The following is a 7,984-nucleotide window of genomic DNA, read 5'->3' as shown; positions in this document are numbered from 1 at the left end:
AAAAGAAATCAAACAAGCAAAACTAGCTACTGAAACAAAAATCGCCAATGACATTAAAATAAATCCCAAAATCTTTTATAAATACATTAATGCCAAAAGGAAAACAAAGGATAGCATTGGCACCTTAAAATATAATAACAAGTTAGTTATAGAGGACAAACAAAAGACTGAGATATTAAATAGGCATTTCTCATCTGTGTTCACCAAGGAACTGACTGTACCAGGGATCATTCAACAAGTGAAAAATCAAAGTTCCCCACCAGATATAATTAATTTAACACAAGAAGAAGTACGCCTACGTCTGAGTAAATTAAACATTGACAAATCCCCAGGGCCAGATGGCATTCATCCATGAATATTGAGGGAATTGAGCTCCGTAATTGACAGACCGCTGTATCTCATCTTTTTAGACTCTCTTGTAACAGGGTTGGTGCCTCAGGATTGGAAGATTGCTGATGTGGTACTGATATTTAAGAAAGGTAAGAGGGTAGATCCAGGCAACTACCGTCCAGTAAGCCTGACATCAGTAGTATGCAAAGTTTTTGAGGGCATTTTAAGGGATGACATGCAAAAATATGTTGCAGAAAATAATATAATAACTGACAGACAGCATGGATTCATGAAAGATAAGTCGTGTCTAACCAACCTGTTGGGGTTCTATGAGGGGGTAACTGCAAACTTGGATATTGGTAATGCAGCTGATGTGATTTATTTGGACTTTGCAAAGGCATTTGATACTGTACCACATAATAGCCTTATACTAAAGCTCCAGAAGCAAGGACTAGGGGAAACTATATGCAACTGGGTAAGGAATTGGCTAAAAGATAGGAAACAAAGAGTAGTCATAAATGGTATATTCTCTAAATGGGCTATAGTCAGCAGTGGGGTGCCGCAGGGATCTGTGCTAGGACCAATTCTTTTTAATCTCTTTATTAATGACCTTGTGGATGGGATTGATAGTAAAGTGTCAGTCTTTGCTGATGACACCAAACTATGTAGGATATTAAAAACTGACCTTGATAGTACTGTCGTGGAAACCCCTTTCTTGGGAGAGCTAATTTAGGGTGAGATGCAAGGGATCTCCAGATCTGCCAATGTTGGTCCAATTAATAGCGATGCATTGGAGACAAACACAAGAACACAGTCAATGTCCGTGTACCAGGCTTTGTCTGAATCTCAGATGCCCAAACAGTAGTTTATTACAACCACAAAAGAAAAGGGGATGGCTTAGTACATGACCAAAAATGGAATGAAAGTTGGAAATAACAAAATCGTAAATTATGGATCCTGCTGAATTCCTTAAAACCAGATCTGTCCAGTTTTCTGGACCTTCAGTAACAAAGAAACTTTAGACAAAGGCCTCTTTAAAGAGACTACACCCAGTGCTATTGCTTTTATGAATAACACTTATAAAGCTAATACAAAAATACAAAATTATTAAACATATATAAATTGCTTAATGATAATCAAAACTTAATATAAAATATTAACCATAACAATTCCTCCCTTTTTATTATTTACAGACAATTTATCCATCAGCTATATCCCCATGCTATGACAGCATGGAGGGGCCAACCCCGTTCACCGATAGATATCTTGTTTGTAAATGTCATCATATATATATTTACTAAGGGAGCACTGAGGTATTTTTCACATGTTGTAACTGACGGCCTGTGATACTTGATCTTAAGTGTCTCTTTTCATAGTGTTGTCATTACAAATTCACCAATTCTAGCAGCTACATACACTAATAGTACCAACACTCCCATCTGTAGAATGCCCATCAGCCACCCAGTGATACCTGAGAACCAAATTGTCGGAGACATTTGTCTGCAGCTCGGTTATATAGGGAACGTTTGGGTAAAGCACTTATATCTAGAACACCATGAGGAAATATGAAGGTAGCGGCATAAGGCGTGCAGAGGTGTCGATCCCCTCTGCGCCCCGGGGAAGTCATTTATAGGCCTGGTGACCACATACTAGATATAAATCCTTAGGAATTGTGCAGTGTATTATGTCAGTGGTTCTCCCAACACAACACATATCAGTCAAACGTCCTTTGCTTCGAAGGTTTGGTACACAAATTTCAGCAGTTTTTGAGACAGACCTCATTCCTTCAGGATGTCTTAGACTCAAAATGTTAGTTAAATTGGTAAAGTTGTTCACAAGTCTACACAGAATGTGTAAACCAAAGTTCACTATTGCTCAAAACATCCATGGTCACTTTTCTGGAAACAACTATCATTACAAATAATCACGAGTAATTGAAGTACTCTCACAGTTTTTCCAGTCCTAAGAGTGGGAGCATCACAGGCGTAACTTATAGTCCTCATATAGGGTCAGGGGATCTGCAAGATATGGCGTAGAATTAGAAGATATTGGGCTCGGAGTGCATACCCAACAGTTCTTAGTGCTTTAGAGTCCATATCTTGGAACAGAACTTGGTGATGCTTTATCAGTTTGTTATCACAGTCCTCTTTTAGTGCCTCATTGATAGGACAATAGGTACAGTTGCCATCAGCATAATCCAAAAGGCAGAGTGGTTATCTTTGTATCTTTGCCTTGGATCTTGACAGAAGTGGCAGTGGTTAGCATCACTTAGAATGGTTCCCTGGATCTAGGCTCCAATGGTCTCCTTATGTGTCTCTTGACCACGACCCAGTCGCCTGGTGCCGGTGTGTGTGTGCCGCTTATAAACATGGGGTCTGGGATGGAGGAAAGAACACAGTTATGAGTAACAGTCAGATGTTTGTGCAACTCAGCGACATATTCAGTGAGAAAAGCATACGAGGCCTGCAATTGCTGTGGGAAATATAATTCTGTCTCAGGAATACTACCAAACATTAATTCATATGGGGACAGCTTCTTTATACCTCTTCGGGCAGTTCTCACTGAAAGCAATGTGATGGGCAAGCAATCTACCCAGGACAAGTGTGTTTCCTCCATGCACTTTAATTTAAGAGTACCGTTAAAGCATTCCACCTTCCCACTACTTTGTGGGTCATAGGGAACGTGGAAAGCATGTTCTAATCCCAAAGCAGCCATGATCTGTTTCATTTAATTCTCCATTGAAGTAAGCACCTCTGTTACTTTCTATAGTTTTGGGAAACCCATATCTGCAAACCACCTTACTTATTACTTTCTTGATGGTAATTGTGGTCTTTGTATTATTTTTCATCACGGTCTAAGCTTCAGACATACCAGGACATATTCATAAGTACCCACCTTAGGTAGCAGTATGTAGTCCACCTGCAGTCTCTGAAATGAGTAATCTGGTTTTGGTGCTGAATTTCTGCGGAACTCAAATAGGCCTACCGGGGCTGTGTTTTGCACAAACAAGACATACTTTGCAGCCATATTCGGGAACCCTGGGGCACATCAGTTTTGCAGCACTACCGCACACGTCACACCTTTGCACCGGGGAATGTGCCAGGGCAGCCATCATGGGGAACAGGCAGCGAGGGAGGAAAATCCGGGTGTTTACCTGCCATACCACTGACTCTAATCCAAAATGAATCTCCGGCACTCCAATAGAAGAATGAAAACAAAGTCTGGGTATCTTTGATGTTTTTTATTGGTGAAAAAAGTCTGTTTCTGTCTCAACGTTTCGGTCACACTTAGACCTTCATCGAGAGTATTTATCAGACTACAAAGAAGAAACATAAGTATTACAAAAGAAAAAATGTCACACAAAACAAAACAGAATATTTATCAGGAGACAACTGCTCCGGTCAATGCAGAAAATACAAAACAGAACACATGACATATAATGCAATCTCAGGGTAAAAGTATATGTATAGAGGCATTAGCATATATATATATATATATACACCCAGAGGGAAATAATGACAATAATCCATAAGACCATCGTTTGCAAACATGAAATTTATCATACGTATATATGAAGAGATGGGCAGTTGCACATACCTATGAGATAAAGGAATCAATATATGAATAGCACCAAAAAGGAACGAGGTATGTCACCACAAACGGGGAGAAAACGGTTGGTACGTGTGAGCACTGGGTGAAAAAAACAAGATGTCCATTTAAGAAACCATGCAGTAGAAATAACACGTAATAGACTATCAGGTGCATGTGAATACCTGTGACCATATAGCGGGATATCAAAGTCAGCCAGTCAGTGTTGCAAAGGAATCATATAGTGGTATTTCGCCAAAGTAGAAGGCCACAAGTCACGGCTGGGTATAGGTTTAAAAAGAACAAAAGAGAGTGAGCAATGAGATGTAGTGGAGGGGGGGGAAGGTTTTTTTTTAAGTAAAGTATAAAAATGGGGGTAAAGGAGGGTATTTAGAATGGTACCTGCCAAATAGAAGTGAAAAGGCTCAGTGGTTACTGCATAGATAAGGCGCCTATCTCCTCCAAGAGGACAAGAGGAGACAGCCTAATGAAGAAAATTGGAGTCGAATGTCAATACGTGGAAAGGTGAGACCTGTATGGAAATCATGGGACTATGATCACTACCTGTCAAGAACCGTAGAGAGGTATACAGATGCTATATGTGTCAGGATACTGGTTGGATCAGTCTGGAGTTGGCATGAATTACCTAGTTGGTAATGCCAGTCTCCTGTACTTGCTGTGTACTTGTAACGCCGGAAAGCGAGGGTTAATGCTCTATGGGTGAAAGAGAAGAATCCCAATGGTAAATAATACTGTGAAACATACAGCGTATGGTAAAGTGAAACCTGCATGAAACATGGGGAACAATACTTACTATCTGTAAAAGGCAGTGGAGAGAACTATTGATCGTATAGGAGTCCTTGCTAGAGGTAGTGTTAGGGTGTCAGGAACTATCCTGATTGGCATTACCAGTCTCCTGTACTTATTGTGGACTTCTAACACAGAGTAACAATGGTTAATGTTATGATATGCAAAACAAGAAAAAATTCTCAGCTATAAGCAATGTTGATAGACATGCAGTGAGACAACAACATGATAATACCTCAGAGAGGAGTCACTTGTGTGAGGACATGCCCTATGCAGTAGGCTATTCCCAAAAGGTTACTGAAAAAGACAACAGCGATATCTGGAATCATAGATCAGAGATCATAGATCAAAAAGAGGGAAAAATGATAAATGGTACCTTGGAGATGAATCGGTCAAACGACCCATAGGAAGCATAGGGGACCTATAGTTATGAAGACATAGACCAGAGGTTAAAGAGGCAGGAGAATCCTATTGAGGGAACATAGTGTATGGGGTGGTACAGACCTGCGTCCGGTAGGAGTTGTGAGTAACAGTCAGATGTTTGTGCAACTCAGCGACATATTCAGTGAGAAAAGCATACGAGGCCTGCAATTGCTGTGGGAAATATAATTCTGTCTCAGGAATACTACCAAACATTAATTCATATGGGGACAGCTTCTTTATACCTCTTCGGGCAGTTCTCACTGAAAGCAATGTGATGGGCAAGCAATCTACCCAGGACAAGTGTGTTTCCTCCATGCACTTTAATTTAAGAGTACCGTTAAAGCGTTCCACCTTCCCACTACTTTGTGGGTCATAGGGAACGTGGAAAGCATGTTCTAATCCCAAAGCAGCCATGATCTGTTTCATTTAATTCTCCATTGAAGTAAGCACCTCTGTTACTTTCTATAGTTTTGGGAAACCCATATCTGCAAACCACCTTACTTATTACTTTCTTGATGGTAATTGTGGTCTTTGTATTATCTTTCATCACGGTCTAAGCTTCAGACATACCAGGACATATTCATAAGTACCCACCTTAGGTAGCAGTATGTAGTCCACCTGCAGTCTCTGAAATGAGTAATCGGGTTTTGGTGCTGAATTTCTGCGGAACTCAAATAGGCCTACCGGGGCTGTGTTTTGCACAAACAAGACATACTTTGCAGCCATATTCGGGAACCCTGGGGCACATCAGTTTTGCAGCACTACCGCACACGTCACACCTTTGCACCGGGGAATGTGCCAGAGCAGCCATCATGGGGAACAGGCAGCGAGGGAGGCAAATCCGGGTGTTTACCTGCCATACCACTGACTCTGACCGTACAGCGCATTGCATTCTGTTCGTTTGAGGGGGCCTGGGTCTGGAAGACCTGAAACAGTTCACGATCAACGGCCACTGGGGCCGGTATGGTGCCAGCCTCCTTTGCTGAAAGGTGGCGCCCCGCACTCTCGGTCACTAAGCTCCCTTAGAGGGCTATGTCTGTTATGGCCAGTATTCCTGTCAGAGGTAGTCTTGCTGCTTCTTTAGCCGGCTTATCGGCCAGTGCATTCCCTACTGCAAGGGGAGTTTGTTCCCGTGCGTGTGCCGATACTTTGACTATGGCTGCCCTTTGGGGAATGGTGAGTGCTGCGAGTAGCTGCTCTACCGCCTGCGCATACTTCAGGAAATTACGGCTCCGCCAAATGACGCCAAAGTCGTGTGCTACCCCAAAAGCGTATTGTGAGTCAGAAAATACATTACTCTTCTTACCGTTTCCCAGACTGCACATTACAGCGAATGCCTTCAGCTCAACCTCTTGCGCAGAGTAGCTCGAAGGGAATGGTTCTTACTGCCTTACCATTGTGGACTACTGCATACCCGGTGATGAACAGTCCTTGATCATTGTCCAAAGCTATGGAACCATCTATAAAATACTCAGCAGAGGGGTTAGTGAGTGGTACATCAGTGATATTTGTCAAGTCCTCTGTTTCTGCCTCCACCAATGCCTGACAGTCATGTGTCATATCAAACTGAACTTCTTCATCTGCTAGTTTGAAAAACAGGGGCAAGTCTTGTCTCACGGTCTCTCCCACAGGGACATGTCTTGTCTCATGGTCCCTCCCTCAGGGACATGTCTTGTCTCATGGTCCCTCCCACAGGGGCCGGTCTTGTCTCACGGCCCCTCCCACAGGGACAGGTCTTGTCTCATGGTCCCTCCCTCAGGGGCAGGTCTTGGCTCACGGTCCCTCCCACTTCCCCATCCAAATATTCTCCTCCCTTTTCTACAATCCACTGTTAATCATGCAGCTGGATTTAGACCATTACAGTTTGAGAGCATTATGGGGGAATGCAAAGAGGGAAAAGCTTAATATTTGTCCGGCCTTTATACTGAAAGATGGTGGGTCTGAGCCTGTTGGAGTCTTTCAGATACAGCATGAGGAGCTTGGAGTGAGGGGGCAGCTGAACACTATGTCCTCTGTCTTTCTAATAGAGTCCTGAAACAGCTGCCCAGCTCTTACACAAGCAGGGGTCACTGTAATAACTGAATATAATATCCCAGAGTAATACTCTTGAGGGTGCTGTCTGCCACCGTGTTCTTGGGTGAGGACACCGGCTATATATCCAACCTGCTTGTGGCGGTAAAGGGTTAAAGGTTTTTCCCACGTCTATTTTGCTTATGTGACCACAACTGTCTGGGTTTATTCTCGAGTCAAACAACTAGCTTTGGGAATTGTCAGTCAGGATTCGGAGACTACACAGGGTGCCTTCTTTTAAGGGGGGTGGTCACCTTGGGCCCAATTAGGGTAAATTATATGCAGGTCCCAATTTTCTGCAACACGTCTGTCCTTAAATTAATAAGTGAATATGAGAAAACTAAAACCTGGATCACAAAATAGGAACAGTGAATGTAGTCCCCGGGGGATGACAATGGGGTTGTGGGAGACATCTGAATTGTCAGTTTCCTATGGTGGTGGGGGTCACGATAGTAGTCGTTGCCTTTTTGGGACATTTGTCCCCTCAAAAAAAAAAAAAAAAAACACCTTTTTGTCCACAAGCCCAACCTTTTACATTGCTGTAGTCTAAGCCTTTAAAGCCTCTAGGGCTGCGACAACCCCACACCCTGATGAAGGTGACACTAATCACAAAACCACACATTGGTTCTGGACATCACACACCAACAAGATGTCCGTAGCGAGGCACCATCCTCTCACACATTGTGTTATCTTCCTATGCAGCATGGCTGACATACCTTCAGTCTTTTTAGCTGACACATTTACCATTGCTACTGCTGGCACATTT

At 42.7% G+C, this 7,984-nt stretch overlaps 1 long non-coding RNA gene across 3 annotated transcripts; it reads right to left on the bottom strand.

Moving 5' to 3' along the window:
* Positions 1-260: 260 nt before the first annotated feature.
* LOC142250137 (uncharacterized) lies at positions 261-7,206 on the bottom strand. 3 transcript variants are annotated; one of them, XR_012725118.1, is made up of 9 exons: positions 5,102-7,206; positions 4,961-5,022; positions 4,733-4,853; positions 4,483-4,632; positions 4,321-4,402; positions 4,104-4,199; positions 3,928-4,020; positions 3,485-3,646; positions 261-2,705 (listed from the first exon to the last, which is right to left on the bottom strand). It is a non-coding gene; the product is annotated as an uncharacterized LOC142250137 (long non-coding RNA). The 3 variants fall into 3 exon arrangements; XR_012725117.1 differs by having other exon boundaries at positions 4,961-7,206; XR_012725116.1 differs by having other exon boundaries at positions 4,733-7,206.
* Between the last annotated feature and the right edge of the window lie 778 nt (positions 7,207-7,984).

This window comes from Anomaloglossus baeobatrachus, chromosome 8 (genome assembly GCF_048569485.1).
Source record: "Anomaloglossus baeobatrachus isolate aAnoBae1 chromosome 8, aAnoBae1.hap1, whole genome shotgun sequence".
In the NCBI taxonomy this organism is placed as follows: Eukaryota; Metazoa; Chordata; class Amphibia; order Anura; family Aromobatidae; genus Anomaloglossus; species Anomaloglossus baeobatrachus.
The sequence above is the reverse complement of the archived record's forward strand: the minus strand, read 5'-3'. Positions and strand labels throughout refer to the sequence as shown.